The sequence below is a fragment of the Microtus oregoni genome, unplaced genomic scaffold (assembly GCF_018167655.1).
Source record: "Microtus oregoni isolate MIOR12 unplaced genomic scaffold, Mior012 000004F_ref0000308, whole genome shotgun sequence".
Taxonomy (NCBI): Eukaryota; Metazoa; Chordata; class Mammalia; order Rodentia; family Cricetidae; genus Microtus; species Microtus oregoni.
In genome coordinates this window covers 28,535,544-28,551,560 of record NW_024543063.1, presented here as the reverse complement: position 1 = coordinate 28,551,560, position 16,017 = coordinate 28,535,544, and the positions used below count along the sequence as shown (strand labels likewise).

General features: G+C 45.8%; 1 protein-coding gene across 3 annotated transcripts in view; it reads right to left on the bottom strand.

Annotated features, from left to right (window-relative positions):
- Sipa1l2 (signal induced proliferation associated 1 like 2) overlaps positions 1-16,017 on the bottom strand; it is a 166,594-nt gene that overhangs the window by 102,612 nt on the left and 47,965 nt on the right. For all 3 annotated transcript variants that reach the window (XM_041649909.1, XM_041649908.1, XM_041649910.1), the window contains exon 2: positions 14,676-14,734. The gene's annotated coding sequence lies outside the window, so the exon portion shown is untranslated. The remainder of the gene's footprint in view (positions 1-14,675; positions 14,735-16,017) is intronic.

Here is a 16,017-nt window from a genome sequence, read left to right as displayed (position 1 = left end):
ACGCAAGAAATTTCCCAAATCTATAGTATACCATTACATGGACGACATCTTGTTATCCGATTCAAACATGGATACCTTGAACAGACTGTTTGAAGAAATAAAGATACTTTTACCTAAATGGGGATTGCAAATAGCTCCTGAAAAGATTCAGAAGGGAGATTCTGTTAATTATTTAGGTTATAAAATAGGTTTGCAAAAAATTAAGACACAAAAAGCACAAATTAGGAGAGATCGCCTACGGACTCTTAATGACTTTCAAAGACTGTTAGGAGACATTTCCAGTCTACGACCAGCTATTGGAATAACACCTGATCTAATAATTCATTTGAACAAAACCTTGGATGGTGATAAGGATTTAAACAGTCCCAGAGAATTAACAGCTGAAGCAGAAAAGGAACTGACAATGATTGAGGAAAAATTACAACAGGCACATGTGGACAGGGTGAATCCAGAGCTCGATTGTATTCTCGTCATACTACCATCAAAAATTTCTCCTACAGGAATTTTAATGCAGAGAGATGATATTATTTTGGAATGGATCTTTTTACCACATAAACCAAGTAAGAAACTGAAAACTTATGTGGAAAAAGTCTCTGAGTTAATTATAAAAGGCAAGCTGAGACTTCGTCAACTAGCAGGTATAGACCCAGCAGAAATTATAGTGCCTTTCACTGCTGATGAACTAAAGAAATTATGGGAAGATAATGAACCATGGCAAAGAGCTTGTGCTAATTTTTTGGGAGACATTAATAACAACTATCCAAAAAGCAAGCGGCTTAACTTCATAAAGAGAACTTCTTGGATTCTTCCTCGAATCATCCGTGATGCTCCAATAACTGGAGCCCGTACATTCTATACTGATGCCAATAAATCAGGGAAGGCAGGTTACAAATCAGAAGACTTGGATAAGGTGGAACAAAGTCCATATACTTCTGTCCAGAAGGCGGAATTATATGCCATTCTTATGGTGCTAAGGGATTTTAAAGAACCTATTAATATAGTTACAGATTCACAATACGCAGAAAGAGTTATTTTACATATTGAAACTGCTGAATTTATACCTGATGATACTGAACTAACCTCATTGTTCCTCCAGGTTCAAGATTTGATCAGGAACAGGCTTTGCCCTATGTACATAACACACATCCGATCCCATACGGGTCTGCCAGGTCCTCTAGCACAAGGTAATGCAGAAATTGATCAATTATTGATTGGTAGTGTGCTACAAGCCTCTGAATTTCATAAAAAACATCATGTTAATAGCAAAGGTTTGAAGAAAGAGTTTTCAATTACATGGCAACAAGCTAAGGAGATTGTAAAGAAATGCCCTACTTGCTCTTTCTATAACCAAACGCCACTGCCTGCAGGGGCTAATCCAAAGGGCACCCAAAGGAATGAAATCTGGCAGATGGATGTGTTCCACTTTGCAGAATTTGGCAAATTAAAATATGTACACCACACCATAGACACATATTCAGGTTTTCAATGGGCTACTGCCCTGAGCTCAGAAAAGGCTGATTCAGTAATCACACATTTATTGGAAGTTATGGCCATCATGGGTATACCTGCGCAAATAAAGACAGATAATGGTCCAGCATATGTATCTAAGAAAATGAAACGCTTTTTTGATTATTATAATATAAAACACATTACAGGTATACCAAATAATCCTACAGGTCAGGCAGTTATAGAAAGATCAAATCGTACTATAAAGGATATGCTGAACAAACAGAAAGGGACTGAAAATACCCCCAGAAATAGATTACATAATGCTTTACTAACCTTGAATTTTCTTAACGCTAATGAGAAAGGAACGACAGCAGCAGAAAGACATTGGATAATGGAAAAGTCTGCTGAACTAAATCAACCGATTTATTTCAAAGATGTGCTGACCTCTCAGTGGAAGCCAGGAGATGTGCTACGTTGGGGAAGGGGTTTTGCTCTTGTTTCCACAGGAGAAGAAAAATTGTGGATACCATCAAAATTAATAAAGTTTCGATTTGAAGAGGAGAAACCTCTTGGAAAGGAGAAATGACAACTCATCCACAACGATGATATTCATACAGGTGGTAAGAAAAACATATAGAATGGGGGCAGGGTTCTGTTCTTATCTCCACAGGAAAACACTCATCTTTGAGAAATTCAAGGGACCCTGGATGTTTGGATACTGACAGATGGAAAAATACCTGCCCAATAGGAAATATCAAGACAACTGAATGGGTTGTGTAAGTAATATTAAACCATATTTCTAAATTTATAAAGCTGGTTTTGAAGTTGGACTCTGGCTCAGTCCCTCTCCAATTCCAAGCCTGTTAGTAAGAGAAAAACCCAGAGTTTCTGGAGTTTCTGTCTCATGTCAAGAGCCATGATATGGGACAGAAAGAAATATGAGTTTAGAAAACATCTTTGCTTCTCTTCATATCTATCATACTTTTCATTGAATATATCTATCATGTCTTTCATTGAATATATATATATAGTCTATATGATTAATGTTTAAGTTTTTCATAATGAACAATGAGTTTTTCCTGAAGTGACATTTGAAGTTTCCAGGAAGAAGATGGGGCCCCATAACAACAACTCCACCTGGTTGATATGACGTCATGATACTGATAGCGCTACTACAAGACCTGCTTTGGGTACCAGCTGCACAAGACAGTTCCAACTTGGTTAGCAAAAATGGTGCACATCTTATACAACATTTTGGCCAGACCTGCACGAAAATACTCAGAGACTATTTGCAATTTTAAAAGACATTATCTTGAAATTTAACCATCATTTTACTTTCACAGGATCCCCCAGAAAGAACGTCGCCCCTATGACAGCTGGAAGTAATTCTAGAGAACGACGTCCCCTCTCCCAGTAAAGTTTGCCCTTGGGTTTAGGGACATCATTTAGGGGTTGATTATAATTAGTATATGATTGAGGGTTGGGAGAGGAATTTTATAAGCTCAAGGATCATTTTGAAAAAAAAAAGAGGGAATGATGGGATAATAGATTTATAATTTTGAGTTACTGCTTTTAGACAAATATATTGGTATCAATTCTTGTATAATGAAACAAAGTTAAATTATATGGACTATTGTACGCATGCATGTTTCTACCTCTGCTTAAAACATTTTTATGTATTGACATATATTGTATTGATATATATATTGTATATATTTACCATATTGCAGTGTACATTTCTACCTCTGATTAAGATACTTATATAATATTTGTGTATTGATATATATTTACCTACTGCAATGTATATTTGTACATTGTTTATATTTGGAGGTCATTGTCCTCATTTGTTTCACAGTCGTTTATTGTCTTAGTCTTTAAGTTAGATAGATATTGAGAATTATATAGACTAATTGTCATCTAAGTTTGTCATTTATAATTAGACTAAGCAGGTTCTTTAGATATATAGAGATTATACTCAGTATAGATAGATAATCTTCAACCTCTTCAAAGAGCTGTAGAAAATGGCCTTTAATCTAACTCAGAGTTTCGTGATAGTGAGACACAATTGCTCCTGGCAACACCGCTCTATTCCCGAGAGAATGTTGAGCACCAAAAACACTCCATCTGGAGCCTTTCTATTTGGCAGAACTGGCCTTTGGGCAAAGAAATGCCCATACCTCAACCACTGACACAGATACAGAGCGTGCATCAATGGATAAAACAGGACTGTCATATCCTGCCAAGACAGGGTAAGATAGTTTTGAAAAGTTCCTTGCCTTTAATAATGGTATGTCAGTTATGTTAGGCCTTAGCCAAAATTGGTTGACTCAACGTTGCAAACGAGACTTTGGGTGATTGCCCAGGTAGTCAGTTGTCTCTGTCAATTGTTGCACATTTTGGATATATCTCATTTGTTGAGTAGTGTTTATTCCCTTCTCAGATCTTTGACTGAGTTGAAGATTATATAATTGTAGTTACTCTTTACATTATTTGGACTTCTTGAGATAGAATGTTTAGCAAAGCTTTTGTTCTCAATATTGTTTGTTGTATTTATTATTTGTTGTTATTGTATGTAGTTGTATTTGGTTTAGTTCTGTCTTATTTAGACAAAAAGGGGAGATGTAGGGATAAGTCCCGCCCCTTAAGGGGCGTGTTCGCCTCGGGCTAATGTCTGCCTATAAATTTGGCGAGCAAGCTCCGAGCTGCTCGCTTCTGCTTTCCTGGTCTCCGCGGGAACGGTGGTTCTGTAAGTCTATTTCTACATTAAAGCTATATATATATTTTTACACTCTGTCTGCATTCGTTTACGCCGCTACAGCCAGCTAGATAAATTATTGCCAAGAACTGCTCAAGAGGGCAAGAGTCACCTGGTACCTGCCTGACCACAGCCACATCTCCAATCCACAGACAAAATAACAAATTCAAGTATCTGATGCAGGCTTTTTATGTGAATCACAGTTCCACACCAGCAGGGCAGTGCTGGCATGGGGAGCAGGCCCTGGAAACGGACATGCCACGGCCACACTGAGCAAACAGACCCTCCCTGGAAAGTCACCTGCGCTCCTCCCAACCACAGGACCTGGAAGGAGGGATGAGCCACTGGGATTCAAACTGAAAACAACAAAAGCCTCCACCCTGGAAGTTAAGCATATATCCTAATTAACAGTAACAGTAATGCCAGAAAAGGTCAGAGAAGCGGGGTGACGGCTCAGTTGGTAAAGGACTTACCACTGAAGCATGAAGACCAGAGTTCAGATTCTCAGCACCCAATAAAAACCCAGGTGCTACCACACCTGTCATGTCCTGAGGAGGCTCTCCCAGAGAACCCGGGTTCAATTTCCACACCTATAACATGCAGCTCACAACTGTAATTCCAGTTTCAGGGAATCCAACACCCTCCTCTGGTCCCTGCAGGCACCTGGTACATTGCATAAGCAAGCATACACACAAACATACACAATTTTTAAAATGTTAAACAGTGAGAAAACCCACAGTTGATCTCTGGCCTCCACACATGACAAGCCAAGAAAAGGACCTGGAGCACACGCATGGGACATGGCCAAAGAGCAAGTTTTGGTATCCAGACAGAAAGAGACTCTGAACTACTGGATAGGCAGCCCAGCCCTAAGGCCACGGCACAGCTGACTCCTGCTTTGGGCTCCAGGTGCCCGAGCAACCCTCTCTATACTTTGAATTTCTATGCAGGCATTGGCATTCTGCCGGGATGGTGAGTTTGGCTATCATGAGATGCAGATCCACCTCAGAAAGAAAAATCAACTCTTTTTTCTGAAGTTCAGTTAATGAAAGTCTCTGGGAAATTCATTTCTCCTGGCTGCTGCACCTCCTCAGCCTTTACATTCACGTTATCTTTAAATGTGTGCGGAATGGGGTGGAGTTTGACTTGGGCAATCCTTTTCAGCCCATGGCATTTTTCACCAAACAGAAAATTTACACAGCCAGGGTCCTTCATTATCCTAGCACGAAACCATCCTCTCCATCTCGAGGTAGAAGCGCAAGGAAGTAGTTCAATGTCGATAGCATTAAATTAATGCGCCTTTGCAAGGCTCACGCTAATTTCTGCAAAATTTAATTTGCAAAAACCAGCCCAAGGCTACTGCAATATCAAATTCACTTGATGTGTTAATTTCACACTCCAGGGTCTTCATCCCATGGTGGGTGGGGGACCGACTGCAATTATATAAAGTAGCAGAGTGTCTGAACTTACCCAGTGGACCCCAGAAAGTAGTTCTCCCAACCCAGCAGGGAGCCAAAGCCAACTTGCCTGCTGCTGGCCCCTGGGAGTATGAAGATGCCACCGGGAATCCGCCAGGCTGAATCAACATTTTCCCCTCTGCAGAGCTCAACCACCAGGTACCAGCATCCCCTTTAATAAACTTTGTCTTCCAGGAAAGAAATTCAGTTTACATTTAAAAAACTAAACCAAAGGCTTGTGACAGCTCAGTGGGTAAAGTGCCTGCCGTGGAAAACGCAGATCTGAGTTGTGTCCCCAGCACCCACGTCTATAATCCCAGCAATGACAGATCCTGGAGCTTAGGGCCAGCGACCCTAGCCTAACCAACAGGCTCCAGACTCAGTGAGAGATTGTCTGTCAAAATAGAAGCCGGAGAGTTATCAAGGAAGACACATGGCATAAACCCTTACCTCCAAATGTGCATGCATGCACACATGTGCACATAGTCACATGAATATATACATACACCACACACACACACACACACACACACATACACACAGAGGTCTCTGTTCTTATATGGGTAACAGTATGATGGCTGCAATGCCATTTTCCAACTTGTACCATAGACCCTTCACCTGAACATACTAGCTACAAGCATGACACCAGGAAGACAGCCAGAAACTGATAACTTGGCTATTAGAGTGGCTTATTTGGCCAAATAAGACCCTTCAAAAGTTTCTCAACCATTGGACTATATAGACCCCCTGGGTCATTAATGAATCTTCTAGGATAGTGGTTCTCAACCTTCCTCACGCTGTGACCCTTTAATACAGTTCCTCATGTTGTGGTGATCCCCAACCATAAAATTATCTTCATTGCTACTTCATAACTGTAATTTTGCTACTGTTATGAATCATATTGTAAATATTTTTGGAGACAGAGGTTTGCTAAAGGGATCAAGACCCACAGGTGTTGTAGGGGAAACATCCCTGCTCACTTGTATGAAGAGTCCTTTCATTTAGGCATTCCCAGCTCCCATTCCCCAGGAGGAAGACCAGCTCCATGGAAAGAGAGTAGTCTGGGGCTGGTGGGACAAGCAATCTACACAATGACCCTGTGTCACCTGACTCCTCCAGCAACAGAAAATATCGACAAGCAAAGCCATCTCCTCCATCTGGGTGGGCAACCTAAGAAGCCTGTGGGGCAGGCACTCTGCACTGCGAACAGGTACGAACAAAGAGGAATGAATGGGCTGGACCTTTCTTACCCTGGGTAAGTTATTTGTTATCTAGGTTTTTATGGTTCAACCACTGATGGTCCACATGGACAACTCCCTCAGGAGGGCCTGGTGGAAATTTCATCTTCCGGGTCCCACCCTATGACTACTGAATCAACATCAGAGGTAACAGGGAAGGGGATACAGGATGCTGTGTGCAGTGACCTTGACAATGGATCTATGAGCAGAGATGCTGTTTAAAATCACTAAACAGCTTCCATAGAGCCAAACACCCGAGGAGCCCTGAGCGAAGCATCAGTGCCAACTGGCTGCCAGCCAGGCCACTGACAAGTGGACAATGAGAGACACCGGAGAAGGCAAGTGGAAGGGCGGCTCAGGGGCCAGGTGAACTTAAGTGGTGCCCTCAACCAAGCTGCACACCTGTCTTGACGGTGGCTGACATCCCAGGAGCATCTCCCAATGCCAGGAGAATTACACAAATGTAACGGCCAGCCAGAGGTGGTTCTAACCCCCCTCTGCAAGCACTGCAAGGTCATCATACAACTGCAAACCTCCCAACCCCTACAAGGAATGCTAAGAAAATCCTCACTTGGCTAGCTGCCTAGAAGAAAACTAGTTTGAGAATCGTCTCCATGAAGTTGTGCGTTTGAAAAAGTCAACTGCACAGCACAAGTCCAGTAAATTGCTTGGAATAGCATCTTTATTGAGAGATACCAAGGGAAAGAAATGACCAATCTATCCTGTGGGCACACGAGAGCATCAGGTGTTATGAGTTGTGTGTGTGTGTGTTGTTTTGTTTTTCCATTTCAGGGATGGCAAGTCAGTTCTTCCATCCTGATGAACAAACTAATTCAGAGCCTAAAATAAGAAACTAACAAGATCCAATTGCTTTTTCTCTTCTTCCTATTGATTCTGTTCCGGCAGGGTCTCATAAAAACCAGGCTGACTTTGAGCACACTGCCGCCAAGGATGAACTTGTCATCTTCCTGCCTCTGCTTCCCAAGTGCTGGGGTTACACCTAGGTCACCACCCTGGCTTGTGCGTGAGGGATAGAATCCAAGACCTCGTTCATGCTCAGACAAGCATGCTGCCAACCGAGCTAGTTATAGACCTCACCCAAGTGGGCTTTTAAAAACAACATAAAGTAATAAACAGTGCTTGCATTCCTGATTGGTCATTCAGGCCCAGACAAGGGGATCCCTTCCTTGGAAAAAACAACTCAAGAAACAAAAGACTCAGAGAGAAAACACCTCCCTGTTCACTTTTCCCAGATGCACCAACTGTGCATATTTTAGCACGTTTTAAAAGGAAAAGGAGGAAAAATAAAAAAAAAATTGCAACTTCAACCAACACCTATGAAGCGGAGCTGGAGAGGGCACAGGAGGGCCCTGCAGACTGGCCCCACCTGTCAAGACCGCCAAACCCCGATCTCCAAGTCACTCTGGTGACTTCCAAGGAAGAAAAAGAAGAAAGAAGATGAAGAAGAGAAAATCCTACACTCCTGAAGAGTGAGGCGGGAAACCTGTTCGTAACTCAGCCTTGTCAGACAGAACACAGCAGCCTCAAAAGGTTCAATAGCCTTTTTATAAACCTATTGTGTGGAGTAGTGCCTAAAAATAGTGTGGCTCCCAGGCAGGCAGCTCAGGAGAGTAAAGCCTGCAAGCTAAGCTTCACACAATAGACAAAGGGTGGGGAGAGGAGGGCAGGATGGAGCTCCCTCTGCACCAGGCTCTAGGAGCTGGCTGCCTTCCTCCCTGGACACTCCCCCAGACTCTGTGTCCTTGGACCACAGGGTGAACCACCTCAGCCCTTATACCCTTCCCCATGAAGAAGAGAGGGCAGGCTGCTAATGGACCTATGACATCACTTATTCTTGGCCACTAAAGAGAACTTTCTTGTCCCTTGAAGTGGCCTTAAACGTGTGATGTCTACATTATGACAATTACTACTGTTCATGTTAATTTTCCCTTGCGCCAAAGCAGCTTCTCCACTTCCACTGCCTCCAGAAGTCACCCAGATGTTGGTAACTCACTGTTGAGCCCGCTCCTAAATATCAAACACCAGGATTTTCAAGTTTCTTGGCAGCAAGATGGCTCCGCAGGTAAAGGTGCTTGCAAGGCCTAGTGACCAAAGCTGCATCCCCAGAACCCATGGAAAGGGAGGGGGAGAAAGTGACAGCACAAGGTGTCGTCTCACCGCCACACGTGCACTGCAGCGTGAGTTCCCTCCTCCAATGCATATATGACATAATTTACATCCAATTAACTCTTTGAAAAAGTTCCTTGAGTGGGCAGCTCAGAGTTTACGGCACACAGAGACCCTGACACAGCTAGGGCCATTGCTCTAGCCACCAAAGCAGGCAACAAAAGCACTTTGGAGTCTGGGGCTCAGTGGGCAAAGTGCTTACCATGCAAGCATGAGGACCTACCTGAGTTTGACCTCAAGAACACATGTAAAAAAAAAAAAATCCAGCACAGATGTACACAGTCCTAAACTTAGTGCTCGGGGAGACAGTGATAGGTGGGTCTATGGGGTTCAATGGCCAACAAGTTTGTTGCTAAAGAGAGTCTCTCTCCGAGCTAGTGAGAGACTCCATCTAAAAAACAAAACAAAACAAAAAAACAAAAATAAAAAAACAAGGTGGAAGGCACCTCAGGATTAACATTTGAGGGTGCTCTGTCCTCCACAAGGATATATAAGCATGTGCACCTGCATATAGACGTGTGTGTGTGTGCCCACGCACACACACACACACACACACACACCAGTCTAGAGTGAACCATTGTGAAGGTTGAAGCCTCATGGTCTATACAACCAGGAAGCCAAGCGCCCTTGTGGAGTGCACAACTGGACAGAACAGACAGCACCGTGAAACGGGGGACTCATAGCAAACGGAAAACTTAAAAGCCACATTCAACCTCCTCCAAGCCCGACTCTGACCCAACAGTCACATTTTCTCTTTCAATACACTGTTCGAACCCTTGCCATGAAGTTTTACTGTGGACACAGGGCCAGCCCAAGATGTGAAAGTGACTGTGTGCTGAAGCTCTCTGAAGAGGACACACTGCAGCAGAGAAGCTGCAGAAGGCTAAACCCATGCCCAGGAGAGATCCTGCTCCTGTGACTGCCCTGCTCTGCAGACATCTGTGTCTACCTCCCATGTCCCAGCTCATGAAGGCAAAGGCTGATGCCTGGTGCCAGTCCGAGGAGGAGCTCAACTCCCAGGAAGAGAAGTCATCCAGTCTGACAACCCAGCAGACCACCAAGCAGGACAGACTGGAGCTGAGACAATGGTGACTGGCGGGACCACACCTGGACCAGCACTGCTTAGCTATGCACACCTCTTATCCCCTATTCAACCTAAGCCCCTGTCAGAGCTCTGAAGAATGGAAGTTCGGGGAGGGGTCACTGGGCATCTGGGCTCCTCTTCTCAGTGTGGCCACACTGAATAAATCTCCTTTCTTGGCTTTTCACTGTCACTTGTCCCTCTAAGTGGTCTATTGAGGAGAGCAGCTGAGCCGAGGCTGTTAGGGCTGCCAGGGCTCAGGCGCTGACCCTAACACCACCAATAACAGCCCCATCAATGGGGAATGCTTGCAGGTCCAGAGCCATGATTATCTTAGGTCACTTCTGAGCCAGACTCAGCTTCTGGTACTGTACCTTGAAGCTTAGCAGGCTCCCAGCTATTAAAACCTAAAGCGGAAAAGTGCAAAGATAACACAGGCAACCTAGAGACCAAGCGGCTATAACCGGCTGTAGCCACCCACCTGACGCTCCCACCAGCAGAATGGAAAATGTACTGATTGGCAGGCATGGAACAGAAGGAGGCCATAAAATGTACGCCATCTCTTCCGTGATGGAAGACATCATTCAGGATCCCTTGTGCTGCCTGCCCATGGCCAGTCCCATCTGGCTCAGATTCAATTCTTGCTGGAGGCCCTTCAAAACAGAGTGATTATGCTTCATGGACATAACAGGTCATAAGCATGTTACCAACAATCAATCTAGCTAAATTTTTCTTCGGAAAAAAAAAATAGTTAAGTAGCTATATTGGTGCAGTAAGTGTCCCGTTAATAAAATCTGACAGAAAGCTTGAGACTGTTGTATGGTTGTTTCTCCAAGCCCAGTCTTGAGGTCCAGCACCAGCAATCACCACAGGAGAAGCTCCCACAGCCCACCTATAAACACTGCTTCCTGGCGGGACAGGGAGACTCCCAGCTTCACCCAGACCTGCCCCTCCCAGAGGCTACTGACTGGGGTGGGGCTCTTCAGTGCAATTTGCTTATATGGAAAGTGAAGCACACAATGTCTACCAAGCATACGGCAAGGCCCTGGGTGCACCAAACAAAAAATCAGTTCAGGCAAACTGGCCGAGGTTAAATAAATTAATGTTACGGAGGGTCTGGTGGCAAAGGCTGCTGCCGTCACGTTAACACTAACTTTCCTCTCACTAAATTAGGTTCCGTCAAGTTCACTTTTGAGGTGTATGCTCGTGTATGTGGGTCTGTTTCTCTCTCTCTCTCTCTCTCTCTCTCTCTCTCTGTCTCTCTCTCTCTCTGTCTCTCTCTCTCTGACAATGTGTCCATATGTAGTCCAGCCTGTTCCTGAATTCACAATCCTCTTGCCAAAGACTCTTGAATGCTAAGAGTACAGGTATGTGCCGCCACCACTCAAAGTCCGTGTACTAACATATTTGTTTACAGATATCCAGAGCCAAAACAGCTCAAAGTAGACAGCCCTAGCACCAGACCCGAGTTCCTCCAGCCAGAACAACCCTTCCCTCATTCTGGGGCTTTGGCGTCTTCTCTAGCAGAAGGACACAATGGGGTACATAGAAATAGACTCCGGGCAAAGACGGCTGCTAACCCCACTGTGTTTAATATAAACAAAGACTTTCATCAGCAGATCCACTTCTATGGTTCCCACGCCGTGGTGCATGCTCTGTTTCTCTCTTCACATCTCCCTAACAGCCCTTCACAGTGGCCAGGCAGGTGTGGAGAAAACCAAAAGCCCCAAGATCTTCAAGAACCTGGCCCAGAGAAAGCAGGAGGCAGGAGAGCCTGGGCGGGGTGACTCAGGCTGTGGTGGATTCTCCCAACCGCTCTCAGACACACGGTTAATTAACAGAGACAAGCTCCACAGAACAAAAACAGTTATTTCACTAAGGAATCAAAGTCTGAGCGCTCCCCATTGTTCCTCAGTGAATGCCTCCTTCACGAAACCTTCCACTGCCATTGCCACCAAACAAACACGCCACATAAACAAACAAGCCAGAGAAAGGAAACAGCTTATGAAATTACAATGTGTTCTGTGACAGAGCCCAGCCTTCGCATTCAGAAACTAAGAGCCAATTCAGCGGCTTTTCACTAAGGGGATACACAGAAGGACGTCTTAATAGCAGGACTGTAAACACTCCCAAAGTGAAGCACACTGCCCATCTGGTACACAGCAGGATGGCACATTCCATGGGTTTGCAGGTGCACGTGTGTACATACGTGTGTACTGGCCAGGCACAGACACACATGTACCACTGCGTGCATGTGGAGATCAGAGGAAAATCTGTGGGAGTCAGTTCTTTCCTTCCACCATGTGCTTTCTGGAAACTAAACTCAGGTTGCCAGGCTTGCAGGGCAAATGCCTTCGCCCACTGAGCTATTAATTCTTTTGGGGGTGGGATGGGTGGGTACTATCAGCTCTGGGTGGCCTTGAACTCACAGATTCCCACCTGCCTCTGCTTCTGAGTTCTGAGATCAAAGGTCACAGAACCACACCCAGGTAGTTCCACTTTCTAAATGGACCTGGGCTGTAAATGTGACTAGATTTCCAGGAAGTCTGTGGGCGCAGATCTCCTTCGGAGCGTGCTTCCACGCAGGGACATTCTCTAGTTCGTGTTTCTGGGTTGCATGAAATATCTTTATATACTGACATAAACTATGATTTCTGACACAATACAGATCCCTAAAACCATTAGCAGATTCAGAGCCGCTCACCTGAGCACACTGTAGGACCTGCCCAGGACACTACCCCCATGCTTACCCGCCCACTAAGCCTCGGTCTGGAAAGACACCCTGGACACCCTGCAGGCTGGAGAAACCAGGGCACAGCTGCTTCCCACAGCTCTCCAAGGTGAGGAAACGCCAGAGGGTCCTCATCTGTGTCCACCTGGCGTTGACAGCTGACTTGTCACGCAGCAGGAGGAGTCCACAGCACTGGAAGGAAGGCAAGGGTCTTTCCTCCCGCTATTTCCTGTGCTGGAAAGCTCCGCACCTCCCTGCAGTCTTGTTTCCACAGCACAACTCACTCAGGCTCAAGTGCTTCCCTGAGCAGAGGAAATGGACAGAGTCTTCCGGCTCCCGTCAGGAGGGATCACAGCTGTGTCAGAGAAGCCACCGGGTCCCTCTGCCTCCAACCCTCGGCATTCACTTCTCTCCGCAAAGAGACTTCCATAGTCTCCCCACACATGAGCCTCATGCACTGGCCCTGTGCATGGAGAAAGCCCTGGACTGGACACTGTATGGAGGTGGATTATGCCATGAAGGGCACTCTGGGACGAATGATGAAAAACCTGGGTTGCTGATAACAGATGGGGGCATAAATGAGTCGGTATTAAATAATTCAAGGTTGATAACTGAACCACTGTGACCCAAATGCACACAGTTCTTTTATTCCTAGCAAACAGACACTGAGGTTCTCTGGGGTAAAAGCAGAAAGCACACACGTGTGGGTGGAGGTGTGCACACACGTGTGAGGTGGAGGTGTGCACACACGTGTGAGGTGGAGGTGTGCACACACGTGTGAGGTGGAGGTGTGCACACACGTGTGAGGTGGAGGTGTGCACACACGTGTGAGGTGGAGGTGTGCACACACGTGTGAGGCAGGACACGGGAGAATGGGAACTGGTTTGACATAGGTTAGAGGCCTTGTGTGCTAGGTGGCCACCCCCAACAGGCCCCTCACAGATCTATCTCATTTCCGGCTGGAAGGGGACAGCGCAGCCTTGACTCCAGGCTAAAAGGGTTAGCTGACGATCTGTCCTGTCTGCCTCATCCAGGGTTAGCTGATGATCTGTCCTGTCTGCCTCATCCAGGGTTAGCTGACGATCTGTCCTCTCTGCCTCATCCAGGGTTAGCTGACGATCTGTCCTGTCTGCCCCATCCAGGGTTAGCTGACGATCTGTCCTCTCTGCCCCATCCAGGGTTAGCTGACGATCTGTCCTCTCTGCCCCATCCAGGGTTAGCTGACGATCTGTCCTCTCTGCCTCATCCAGGGTTAGCTGACGATCTGTCCTCTCTGCCTCATCCAGGGTTAGCTGACGATCTGCCCTCTCTGCCTCATCCAGGGTTAGCTGACGATCTGTCCTCTCTGCCTCATCCAGCTGACTCTGAACAGCTCCTCCTAGCATGCCCCACCATGTCCTGTGTCCTCCAGGAAGGGTAAGCAGCCCTTTACCCACAATATGCTCACTTGAGTCTCTCTTACTTATGGAACACTCTTTGTGTAGACTTGTACAAGCTGATAATAAAATGCAGACCCTCATACACACAACACAGACACCCACAGGAACTCATCAGAAACTTGGTTAGAAGAAGTTCTCCCCATCTCCCCATTTAGGCAACTCCAAAGTTCAAAGGAGCCTATGTGAACCCCACCAACCCAGCTCCCCACATCTGCTGCAAGTGAAAACACCCACAACATCCAATACACCAAGAAAGAACACAGCCTTTCCAAAAAACCATTACTGGGACCCAGCTGTGGTGGGTAACCGGGTCTGCATGGCAGCCTGCAGCAGCTTACCTAGAAAGACCGCAGCCTCCGGTGCAGAGCCTGGAGCTTACACAGACTGCAGCGAGAACCTGCAGAAGAAGAAAGAGATCTGGTCAGATTCATGAGGTAAATTTCATCAGTAGCGTTCCGTGCAAGCAGAATCCCTGGGACCCGAGCTCCTTCCGGGGACCCCAGGAGGTTAGATCAGGTTCGTCAACGGCACAAAAGCATTATCTTATCTTTTTCCTTCCCCTCCCTCCTCTCACAGCCTGTAATGGAGCTTCCTGAGGTTGACACGTGATAGTGTCAAAGGTTGACCAAAGGAGCAGGTAAAAGAACCCAGCTGTCTGCTCTGCTTGCAGGCATGCAGATCTGCAAACGCAGACAGCCGCACACTGCTACGCTTGCCTTGGTGGAGTTATTTTTGAAAAACATTGTTTATAACAGAAGGCAAAAGGTTTATGGCCAGTTTTTACAACACCCCTTCTGTACTATCGTTTCAAGAAATACTTGTAAGGACTTACTACAAGTGTCTGAGTGTGCTGCCTACCTGTATGCGCACCACAAGCATACAGTGACCCTGGAGGCCAGCCGAGGGTGTTGGGTTCTCTGGAACTGGAGCTACACAGTCAGGAGCCCAGTCAGTGGGTTCCTCAGCCTTGCCGTGGGATCCTGGATTTGCACCCCAAAGAACTGAAGCAGGCTCTAGAGCAGTGGTTCTCGGTCTTCCTAATGCTGAGACCCTTTAGTACCATTCCTCTTGTTGGTGACTCCCCCTCCACAACATAAAATTATTTCTGTTGCTACTGTATAACTTTAATCTTGCTACAGCTATAAATCATAAGGCAAATATTTGTGCTTTCTGATGGTCTTAGGTGAGCCACTGAAAGGGCTGCTGATCCTTCCAAAAGGGCCGTGACCCACAGTTTGAGAACCAGGTTATGTGTCAGCCCAGGTTAACAGCAGCTCTCTTTCCTACAGGCGGACATTGGAGCCGGCCCAAGTGTCCATTGATGGCCTAATAAACAAATGAGGCCCATTCATACAATGGAATTCTATTCGGCCTCAGGGAGGAAGGAAATTCTGACATCTGCTCCATTATGGATGAATGTTGAGGGTTGCTAAGTAAGATACACGGGTCACAAAGGGACAAAGGCTGAGACAATTTCTCTTACAAGGGGCTCCTGGAGGAGGGCAGACGCAAAGCAGAAGCAGGACGGGTGAGGGAAGGAGAGATGAGGAAGCTGCCTTACCAGGTTTGGAACTCTAGTCTTACAGAAAACCACAGACAGACAAACACCACAGCTACATAAATATCAATTTACTTGATAATGCCAAACTGCTTCTTTTACCACAATATAACCTCCCCCAA